The sequence below is a fragment of the Rhinolophus hipposideros genome (genome assembly GCF_964194185.1).
Source record: "Rhinolophus hipposideros genome assembly, chromosome: 9".
In the NCBI taxonomy this organism is placed as follows: domain Eukaryota; kingdom Metazoa; phylum Chordata; class Mammalia; order Chiroptera; family Rhinolophidae; genus Rhinolophus; species Rhinolophus hipposideros.
The window spans coordinates 72,116,986-72,129,298 of NC_138055.1; the positions used below are offsets into that span (position 1 = coordinate 72,116,986).

Genomic DNA, 12,313 nt, shown 5'->3' on the forward strand with positions numbered 1-12,313 from the left:
ATATCTTTGCCACAAATTTGCATGGTGTTTGTAGCTGAAAACATGGATATTATAAAATTGATTACTCAACAATACATTACTAAATTGACATTCATACACTCAACATTTATTGGCTATCCAAAAGAATTGAAAACAGTGTCTCAAAGAGATATTTGCATACCCATATTCGTTGCAGCACTATTTACAAGAGCCAGGTGGTGGAAGTAACCTAAATGTCCATCAATGGATGAATGGATAATGAAAATGTGGTCTACAGCTGTCCCTTGGTATCCAAAGGGGGTTGGTTCCAGGACACCCCATGGATACCAAAATCCTCAGATGCTCAAGTCCCTGATATCAATGGTGTCATATTTTCATAAAACCTGTATTTGTATATCACTGCAACAACGTATGTCTACATGGCACTTCATTGGTGTGGATTCAGCATAGTGCTTGTTGCATGGCAAGTTCAAGTTTTGCTTTTCGGACTTTCTGTGATTTTTTCCCCCCAAGATATTTTCAGTCTGAGGTTGATGGAATCCACAGACATGAAATCTGCAGATGTGGAGGACCAACTATACATACAATGGAATAGTATTAAGCTTTGAAAATGAAGGAAATCCTTTCATATGCTAAAACACGAATGATCCTGCAGGATTAAGGGCAATAAGCCAGTCACAAGGAGGACAAATACTGCATGAGTCTACTTAAATGCGATATCTAAAGTTGTCAAACTCATAGAAATAGAAAGTAGTATGTGGTGACTGGAGACTTGGGGGAGAGAGAAATGGGGGGTTATTCAATGGGTGTAAAATTTCCTTTTTGCAAGATGTAAAAGTTATAGAGATCTGTTGCACAGCAGTATGTTATTGAGTTAACTACTGTACTGTACACTTAAGAATGGTTAAGAGAGTGAATTTTATGTTACGTATTCTTTACTACAATAAAAAATCCTAAAACAACATATGGGGCATACAGAAGTGGCATGGTAGGATATTTAGGCACTGTCTTTTTTCCCCAGAGGTGGATGCTAGGGAATTTTCTCCATAAATTTGGATAAAATTAGCTATTTTGCATGTAAACAGTGAAAATGATAACCTGAATAAAGCCTTCATTATGAAAATTTAGAACTGAAACTTTTGAGTTGGAAAAATTTTACTTTGTAGAATAATTGCCAAAAAGTAAAAGTAGCTATGCAGTCTGTTTCTCCAGGCAATTTTTCTTTTATCAAAATTTGATCAATAAATAATATCTTTATTTTTGAAATATTGGATACGGACAGACAGGAAGAAATCCAGGCTGATTCTACCTTGGATAACACACCATCTGGGTTGGGAGACAGATGCCTAAATAAATAATGGTGATTACAGGCAGTGCAAGGAGCTTAGATAGCCCAGAGGATGGACCACCTGACTGCCAAAGGCAGACAAAGCAGCTTCTATAGAGGAGCTGGGATTTGAAGGATGGACTGTCACTTCCATGGTGGAGAAGAGTGTCTCTAGGTAAAAGAAAGAGCACAGGTAAAACTCTGGAGTCGTGAAAGAAAAGCATACCTTGGGGATGATGAGAGGTGCCGCATGTCTGGAGTTTGAGGTGCATAAAGTGAGAATATGGAGTTTGAGATGCATAAAGTGAGAATATTTGGAGCCAGATTATAGTGCCCTCCAATGGGAAATCCTATGCAGTTTATAGTTTCTTCTCAAGGTGGTGAGGAGCTGTGCTAAGAGTGATTATAATGACCACTATTTACTGAGGGCTAAACATTGGCAACAATTAAATTGTTTGCATATATCATCTTTTTCTCACTTGGTAGACAAAGAAATAAAGATTCACAGAGGTGAAGTAACTTACCGAAAGACACATAGCCAATGACCAGCAGAGCTGGTTTTGGAGCCAGACAGTCTCAGGTTCCAAAGCTTATGCTCTCTCAATGTAGTACTTTACTGCCTTCTGTGATGGTTGTTAAAGTGGGGCCATATAGGTCATAGTGAAATGTGCTTAAGGAAGATATTACAACAATAGTGCAGAGGAATGGAATCGTCTGGAGGCAAGGTGGGTTCCAGTGGTAGTGCCGGTGGAAAATCATGAGTCTCAATAAAAAGTATTGGTGGGAAACGGTTGAATCTGAAATCGTACTGATCTGAGATGGTACTCTACTAGTAAGCTAAGAAGCTCGCTTACCGTGATAGTCTGTGCATATAGTCACTATCAGAAACATGAGACCTCTGGACAGGGTTGCTTGCTCACAGAACATCTTAGAGCACTCATTCCCCATGGGGCAGTGCAACGTGGTCTAGATATATCTGTGCGTGCAAGGACAGCACCAAAGGAGAGGAATCCACAAATGATGGAACTCAGTGCTTACATAGGACAGCAAGCATATCTACCCTTCCACCCCTTCGGAGAGATGAATCCTATCTGGGGAGGGGAAGGAAACGTCCCTAAATCATTACCCTTATAACGTGAGCAATATCTGTGGGAGATAAACCCTTAAATATCTAGAAAAATTCGCTATTTTTAACTTCCAAGATGTGGTTACCATTCAATTATCTATTAACCCAGGGTACTATTAATTTTTACTCTGAAAATCCTGACTGTGCAGAAATGTGAAAATATTCATGGAATATAGTTTCCCTACAGTGGTGTGTACAACCTATTGAAAGTGGATAGAATTTCTACACCTTTTATAAGATGCCAGATCAGTCTGTCACAAGCTTATAATGTCGACTACACAAATTGGACAGTTGTTGAGGCTTCACTACCTATGCAATTCAATTTGAAAGGTATTTCTTAAATAAATCACCTGGAGTATTCAAGTGATAGATGTATGATTTTATTTTGAGTTCCAATCAAGTATTGAAAATAATCCTATTTATTCTGTACTTTGAAAGTTCTGAAGAAATACTGATTAATGGGCAACAGAAGGACCAAGGAACCATGCTTTTATTCAGAAATCCAGGCTATTATCACAATTTTAAGAATACAGTAACATATCTCAAGAACAAATTCCATGTAATAAAAAAAAGACATGGGGTGTGAAATTAAAAAAAAAAAAACATAGTTTCCTTTATTTTCTCTAGAACATATAACGGCATGCCATCTGTTTTCCTAAAAAATAAAAAGGTGAAGGATTTTTTGGTGTGTTTCATAGGATTATCTAGGGAGGTACCAAAAAGAAGAAATACAGTAACAGTGTTACACTAAGCTGAGTCTGATATTTTGAGAATAAAAAAAAAGTAGTTACTAGTATTTAGTATAATACCATAACTTTTCATTTCAACTTTTTTTCTTCTGATTTTTTTTTTAATGTGGATTTTGGTCTCTCTATATCTTTTGGTATAGATATAGGGAGAATAAGAAACAAGGATGGAACTTCCAACGATCTTCACATGTGGGTATTTGACAGCAAGTAACTTTCCCAATGTTACATACAAAATGAAACTATTAGGGTTTGAAAACATTTAATTTTCGTGTTTTTCCCTCCTTTTCTCATTGCCAGAGATGACATTAGCCTTGTTTCTATCAATTACATCCTAGAGAGAAGGAGGATATCAACACTACCAATAATCAAGCAGTGCAGTTTGGTTGAAGACCAGTCTTCAATGTATAGCTATCAGTTTTTATATTTTACATATTGTTTGAAATGATAGTAATGAAAAGGTGTTTTAAAATAGAAAGTTCCACTGATCTGCCACCATCAATTTGCTTTTCTGTATGACCTTATATTATACACACACACACACACACACACACACACACACACACGTTTCGGTAGTTATTAAGTAATTAATACATCTTTCCTGTTAGCATTTTATTATATTTGTTCAAAGAGGCGTGAAACGCACAAATCCGAAAAGTAAAAAGATGAGTCAGGTGTAATGAGTCTTTTTTTCTTTTACTTTTAAGTTTGCTAGAATAACCCTAGGCTAATGTTAGTCCTGCTAGTGATAGGTTAAAAGGGTGACAGGGGTAGAATGATCTTTTGTCGTAGCTGTTCGGCAGATGAGAGTGCTGATTTCACATTTTTATGCTGCTGACCTCATCACAGCCATCTCACAAGGCCATTTTGTAAGCTGGATTGTTGCTTCATCAGAATTATTCAATTTATAATTTCTTTAGAATATCAAATTATTTTTGCATGTGCATTCCTATGTTTTTAGTAATCATTTTAAGGGAATCAATTTTGCTACAGAAGTCACAAGCTCCTAGAACTGTTAAAAGCACTTATACATCTTAGTATATATCAAATCAAGTCTCAAATTTTGTTCTACATCTGGGGGTGCTGCTTTAAAATGGAGAATCTCTGAAGAATCTGGTTAATGGATTTGATGTGGGGCCTACTAAATTTAGGTTTTTGAAATGTGCCCCGGGGTGATGTTGCATGTGGTTGTTGGACCACATTGAGAAAATATCAACTTCGAGTTTGTCTCGTTCAAGTACGCATTTAACAGAGGAGTAAACTGTGGGCCAGGGAGAAGTGACTCTCGGAAGGCTGCAGGTAACAACGAAACAGCTACACACTGTGTTAATAAGAAATGTTACTGACTTCTGTAAGAGGAAATCCAGAGGCAAAGTGGGCTTCAGTGATGGTGCAGTGAGGACCCAGCTCGGCCTCTTTTTGCTCACTGAGCTTTTTTCTTGTCCTTGTGTGACATTTCATTCTGCTCACTTCTGCAGTAGCACAATTGTTGCAAAGGCCCTTGGAACGGATTATTCCTCATTCATATTCAGCAGTTACTTCCCATGCCTCTCTTAACCCTCCCTTATACTTCCCATCTCATTGGCGAGAATTGGATCACAGATTCATCTCTAAAATAAGTGCTGACAGAAGAAATGGAATCACCATGATTGATGTAGACTAATTCATTCTATCCTTGGAGCTGAAGGCAAATCTATGATCTTCCTTGCCTGCTACTCTGTGGGCAAAGGTGGAATAAATGGGGTGGAATTTCAAAGCTACAATGCCTTGTTTAGGAAAAGGAAGAACTATTTTGAATTTAATTTTTCAATTATGCAAATAGTATTTATCTCTCTTCTAGAAACCTTTTCTGTTATTATTTTTCTTTTTTTCTTCCCTCAAACGTTAAGCTTAGTTCCTTATTTTAGGATAACCCTGTAAACTCCAAACTGTAAAGTGTTTTCAATATGTAAAGAAGCACCAGAGAGCACGTTTTTATATTATGATTTAATGAAGGTTCTACTAGGAGATTTAATTCATGTGTTGTATTCATGTCACATCGGCTTGCTATTTTCAGCGAGTCTCATTACTGACTATACACTGCTGTGTCCCAGACCATGTTAGTGCTGAGACTATGGTTGTTGAACCCAGATAGACAAGTCGCTGTGTATGGAGAGTGCTTTCCAGCTATGGATTCAGTCATATGCAGGCGATTGCAAGCTTGTTTTAGTTCAGGGTGCTATAACAAATACCACAGGCTCAGTGGCTGAAATAACAAACATTTCTGTTCTGGGGTCTGGACATCTGTGATCTGGTTGCCAGCAAAGCCCCTTTCCTGGTTATGTCCTCACATGGCCTTTCCTTGGTGCATAGAGGATCTGGAGGAGAGAGAAGGAGAGGGGGGACGAGGAGGGGAAGGGGAGTCTCAAGTACTTTAATCTTTTTATAAGGGCATTAATTCCAACATGGAGCCTCTACCCTCCTGATCTCTTCTAAACCTAATTACCTCCCAAAGGTCCCACCTCCAAATACCATCATGTTGGGGGTTAGGGTTTCAATACACAGATTTGGGAGATGGGGACAGAAATGTTCAGTCCATACCAAGTATAGTGCCATAAGTGCTGTGATAGGCATAAGAACCAGGTGTATGGAGCTGGGTTAGGAGGACCCTCTCGCCAAGAACCTGGCGGAAGTAACACTTCAGCGCGATTTGAACTTGGAGCAGCAGTTAAAAAGGTGTAGAAAACAGAGTTTCCAGAACAGCAAAGGCAAGGAAGAACATGGTTGAAGGACTCTGGCATTCGGTAGCACGTCAGTGAGGTACAAAGCAGCCGGTGGTGTGGGTGGAGTGATACCAGTGCCAGGTTCTTAAGCCTGTGCAAGTTATACTACAGAGCTGGGACTTCCTGGTGGGGAAGATAGGGAGCCAATGAATGGCATTTAAAGAAGGGATTTTCCTCATGGAATCTGAACTTTCCAGGAGTGACTCTCTGTGTGAAAAATGGATTTCAGAAAGGCAAAGTAAACAATTTGAAAAGTTCTCAGTGATCCAAGTGAGGGATGGAGGAAGCTTAAGATCAGGTGCAGGCAGTGGAGCTTTAAAGAAGTCAGGCTGAGGAAGAACTGAACAGGCTGAATCCATGGGGCTTTATGTATAAAGAGGGACACTTTCAGGATTATTGCATAGGTGTCTGACCTGGAACGCTGTCCAGCTGGTGGTGCCAGCCTCTGTGAATGCCTATGCCCCCTTTTCAACCCAGTAGTGTCTCTGGACCATGAAGATAAACGTACTTGAGGCTGGCAGAGTGATGCATTTTATGTAATCGATCTTTTGTTCTTAAGTTTTACATTTTAAGTTTGATGTCAGTATTGCTAATATGCTTGAACATAAAAATGTGTTTATACATATCTTTTCATCTCTACCTTGAAGCCCTCCTGATTTCCTTCATTTAAAAATGATTAACGTTCACTTTGCCATTTATAGGTATATTACCACACAGCTACGTGAGTTTTGAATTATGTAGGAGTTTTACTTATATTTTCATGTGTCTTTGTTTTGGGCTTATCTCATTACCTTATGATTAAGTACTTGGGAGTGCCTTCTGTTTCTTCTATATTTTATTAAGATGTCTGGTTTTGACAGATTAAAGTGTCTGTCACATAAAATGTAAATGTGGCAGCCAGCAAAGTAAACATGATGTAAAGTCAAAACAACAAACATGTACTCCATGTCTGAAAGGTTAGCTGTGCTGGAAATTATTCCGACTCTCATCATTAATGTCTAAAGAAACTATCAGGAAATTACTACATTTGTGATTTTTGTTATTTATTGACTATATGCAGAGCACCAATAACTGCTTGAAGTATTTGTTGATAAGAGTTTTTACACAGTAATTATTTTCTCATTACTGTAATAGATAGAGCTTTCTGAAATAAAATATAATCAAGTCTCTATCAGTAAATCCAAACCAATCAGACTCATCTCATTCAAGTGTTTTTTTATTGCTCATTGTTGATCTCGAAATTCCTTGCCAGCTGCAAAAATATGAAGAAAACTATAGGAAGATAATGAAACGTATAATAATTTCCTCAGTTTTTCTTAGCTGAACATAAATGTTGACAGAGCTGACAGTCTGACATACACAAGCTCTTTCATGAAAAGCATGTCTGGTTTTCAAACACCCAGTCTTTTCGTGTTCTCTTAAGTTTTGCAATTTTTTTTTCCATAAAGAATCTCTTTTTTTGTTCATTTTATTATAAGGAGTGTGGTTTATAAACTGTAGTTTATAGTCCTTAAAGTTTTTGACAAAATAAATAACTAAAAGGAAAGAAACTAAGCTCTTATTTTCATATAAATCCTATGAATATTTTCATTTTTAGAAAAACTTGTCTTATGGCTCAGTGTTTAAAATTTTGAGCTATAAGGTCATACTTGGTACCCTTTTTATTTATCTTCTGTAAAGTATTATTTCAGAGCAAATGTCTATGTCCTGATTTTTTGCCTCTCTCTTTTCTTTGCATGTATCTTTATTGAAAGCATTCTTGAATCCAATTTAGCCTCATTATTCTATCTTTTACGAATTTTGACTTGTATTTGCTAAGTCTTTTCCACTGATCATTCAGGTCATTATGTAGCTCTAATTTTTTAATATGCTGGGTGTGTTATTATATTTGTTCTATTTGTCTTAGTCTCTTCATAAAGAATATACTTGTCATCCGTATATTGAAAAACAACTGTCTTTAAATTTGTCATAACTCTCTTCGTTGTAGTCAACTTTAGTATTTATCTTTTCCACTTTTGGAAAGGCTGTCAAATTTCTCCCATAATTCCTGATTTGAACTTTATGTTGTTTATTACTCTATGTAATGTTCGTTTGAATCCCGCCCTAGCTTTCTAAATGACCTATCATTCTTCTATACAGCTCCCTTAGTATATTATTTGCTATGTTAGCATCTATACTAATTTCTGTGCTGTGGGGATCAATCACCAACCTGAAATCTCTGTAACTCAGTGAAACAAAAGTATATGTTTTTCACACTACATATTCAACTTAAGGTGATGTGTGCTCTGTTCCATGCAGCCACTCGGTGATCCAAGCTGATGGAGCCCCACTGTTATTTGCTAGCACCATTTGGGTTATGTCCCATTTTCAGTCACAGCACTGTGATTTCATGTTTCTGACTCATTGGCCAAAGCAGTCACTTAGCCCACCTAGCTGTATGTGCCTGGAAGGAGAGGAGAATGAGATATGTGTGAGCACTAGGAATCTCTACCAGAACTTTCATGAAATCAGTGGTTATTTTTAAAAATTGTTTTGAGTGTATAAAGCAGATGCTATTTAAACTTGACCTGTGTTTGAGTGGTAAAACTTTTTCAGACTTATAATTTTTCTCTTCCTTTGGTTTGGCAAAATCTAGAATTCAGAGCATCAGAAAATAATGCTTTAATTGTAGTTAATGTATTTTAATATACTGAGATAAGATTTATATTATATCAAACATTTACAGACATCTTACTTTGTTTTCCCAGATTGAATACTATCCAGTTGCCCCTATATCACTTATTGGATATTTCTTCTTATCACTGCTTTGAACTGAAGGATCATTTTTGTATACTAAATTCTCATGGTAGGGAAAAGCATTAACTTTTTTTTCTGAAATTTCTTTAATATTTATATATATTTATGATCATAACTATATTTTATAGAGCCACATTCCTGGGTTCTAATCTCAGCCTTGCCAATTAATAGCCATGTGACCTTGGGAATATACTAGGCTCTGTGTCTCAATTTCCTCATCTGTAAAATAGGGATAATAACATTGTCTACCCAATAGGGTTTTTGTGAAGTTGAGATGGATTAGTATTTGTAAAGCTCTTAGTACAGTTCCTGATATGTATTAAGTTTTGTATGAGTGTTTTTTAAAATGTAAATATGAAGTAAATTAAAAACATAATACTGGAATGCAATAGAAATGTGTGTGGTTTTCAAGAATACTATACAAAGAGAAATGCAGTTCATATGGGACCAAGAAAATATCATGTGTGAATGTAGGCAGCATCGTTCTTTCTGGTGTTGGTTGTCAGGGTGGATGAAATGTCAATGCACCTGATGTAATTTATGAGGTCATCTGAGATTAGAACATTCGCTATTCCTGAGGAAACATTAAAATTCCTGTCAGGAGACCCATACATTCTTGGGGAAAGGCTATCCATTACACACCCTGAAAGCATCGCTTTTCATAGTAAAATGCACTTTTAAAAAGTCTGTAAGTACTCATCTTTTAGCAAAAATAAACACATTGGTTGTGAATTTTTTTTTTTTACCAGGGAGAGCAGTTCATTAAAAAAATAATTAGTGTGCACAGGCAGACATACATATTATTCTGAATGTTTTACTTTTATGTCTGTTTGTTAGGGTATACTAGAAATTTTATGATCATAATCACTATTGAACGCAGTGTTTTGTTTTTTTAATCGGATTTTTATATTTGAAGAATAATGAGATCTGTAAAGGAATAGCAAGATTTGATAATGTCCATTATAAATTAATAGTAAAATGTGGAGATGTCTGAGTATGAGGTGAACTATAAGTATACTATTAGGTTGGTCCAAAAGTAACTGCGGTTTAAAAGGTTAAAAATAATTGCAAAAAGTGCCATTACTTTTGCATCAACCTAATATTTACATGGCCAACTGAAATATCACATGGATCATCTCATTGTAAAATGTTAAGAATCCCTTATCTTCAGAGAGCAAGAAGTACAGGAGATGAACTATTATTGCAATGCTAGCACAGAACAATATACCTTTTTTTATTACAGAATCAGGGAAAAACCCTGTGAGATTCTTATTTGAAGTAGAATAGAATGAATTTTTATTGATTTGTTATTTCATTTAAAACATCATTTTGCCCTCTTGCTCTCTTGTAGTATGAGTGTTCGATAAATAATACACTCTTTCTTGTACATTTGCCACCTAAGAATTTGTTTGGCTTAAAATCAGCCAGGTGTTTCCACAACCCCCTGTCTGGCTTCTCTGTTGTGCATCACAGCTGTAAGACTGGGCTTCTTAATTATTTTATGTGATGTGAATTCAGGGTTGGCCTGGGGTCACTGGCTGAATGCTCCTTACCAAGTGCCATGTTATGGACATGTGCTTCTCTTATTGTCTCTGGTTGATGTGTGATGATGGCGACTGACCCCTGCCTTATGTGTGCCTAGTAACGGATTGAAAGAATCCACCTTGGAATGATGATTGGTAGCTGAGCGTTTGAGGCTGACAGCAACCAGATGTAAAAGCAATATTGCAAGTAAGACACTCATTTCATGGTCTGATTCAGCAGGGAGCATGGTTGTGATACAAGCTACATTTTTATAATCAGGGAAACATGACAAGACGGGTTTTTCCAGAGAAGGTTATTTATATATTTCATCAATGGTTCCCTGTTTTTAATTTAAAATACTAGCAACGTCATTTTTAGATTGTTTTAGTAGGCCTACAAAAGAAAGGCAGAGGAGACAATTTTAAAATGGCACATAGTAGGGTTTCTGTGAGTGCTAAATTGAACTCAGAATTAAATTAGAAAGCATCTGTTATTTCCTGACGTTCCTTTCTCTGAAACTGCCATGTTCTATAGTGGAACTGCCTACATGGGAATGTATTGAAATGAGAAGTATCACACCTTTTTCCCCTGTCAGGTTTTACTGTCTCCCTACTGCAAACCTTTCTTCAGGCCCGAGCTTTGATTATGGACAAGATGTGATTTATGTTACATTGATTGCATTAAACTAGGGATTCAATTTTTGCTGTCAGCTGACATCTTTTGGAGAGAATATGTTCGTTTTTATTCTTAGTATCTCACTTAGTCCTTCCCTATCACTTTTATTACAACTCAGTTTAGTCTGTACTGGGCCCTTCGCACACCCTGGCCCAGGCTGGAAGAACAGTATTGAGTACAGTGAATGCATATTTCTTCAAAGATGTTTTTATAATGGAGGCCTTCTCTAAGAGCCTACTTATTACAGATCACCCTTCATGTCCCTACGGGTAGCCAGTGTTGGATTCAGGTAATAGTTTAGATAAAAGCTCACTTTACTTCCTACTTCAGACCTCAAATTTAACATGATTCTTGCAAGGCCCACAGCATTTTACCTTAAAAAAAAAAAAGACGTATATTCCAATTCCCAAATAGCACTTTTGAACAAAACATATATTTTGAAGCTACACAGTAAACTGTACATAATTCTCATTAGGTTTTAAAAGTATAAATACCTTATGTCATTACTTCTTCAACATTTGAATTCTTTTTGAATTGCGCGAAGGACTTGAAGATAGATGCTAACAAATGCATCGTAATGCAAAGCAGAGAGGGAAGAAGGAAAATATACATACAGGATTTGGGGAAAAATCAACATCTTTGCTGTTGATATACGTCTGTATTCGATGTGTTGTTGACCAACAGTTTAAAAGTTTACACATCCTCCCAAACTGAAAACATTGAGGTAAAAAGATAACCGAAAGAGGAAATATTAGTAAGAGATCTTTAATGCCAGGTCAGTAAGTATTATAATCATGATCTATTTTCTTTATTAATATTGGTTTACAATTTCTGTTTAGCCATTAATGGTTTTTTGGTCCTGTCTTGGATTCCATATTTATATTTGATAGTATTTAGTTTTTCTAACATAAAAGAAACAGTCATGTTAGAAACTTAGGGAAATACATACAATAAAAATAATGACAAGCATTTTTAATGAAATGGTACATGATGAGATTTGCTTCAAAATAATTTTGGGTGCGAAAAGATGTGAGATGAAAAGTACATTGAGATGAAACTACTTTGGCCATGATAAGTTTTGGGTACACACAAGTTCTTTACACTATTCATTTTATTTCTGTATCCTTTGAAAATTTCTGCAAGTAAAAGTAAAAAAGAAAAACACCCCATTTCCCAGAGACAACTATTTCTTCTGCTGTACCGATGCAGTCACAAAAAACACACCTACATGTACTCACACTTTTTATTTAAACAAAATTAGAGCACCCACAGATGGGGTATCCAATAGAAAGTCCAGTGGAGACTCAGGTTAGTTGCTCTTCTAAAATGCCCTTGGCAAGCCCATATTCAGAGTATCCATTTGAAATTTGTTGACTTG

At 36.4% G+C, this 12,313-nt stretch overlaps 1 protein-coding gene across 4 annotated transcripts in view; it reads left to right on the forward strand.

The window, feature by feature from the left end:
• Positions 1-12,313, forward strand: part of NAV3 (neuron navigator 3) — a 785,517-nt gene that overhangs the window by 177,638 nt on the left and 595,566 nt on the right. The gene's annotated exons all lie outside the window — the stretch shown is intronic.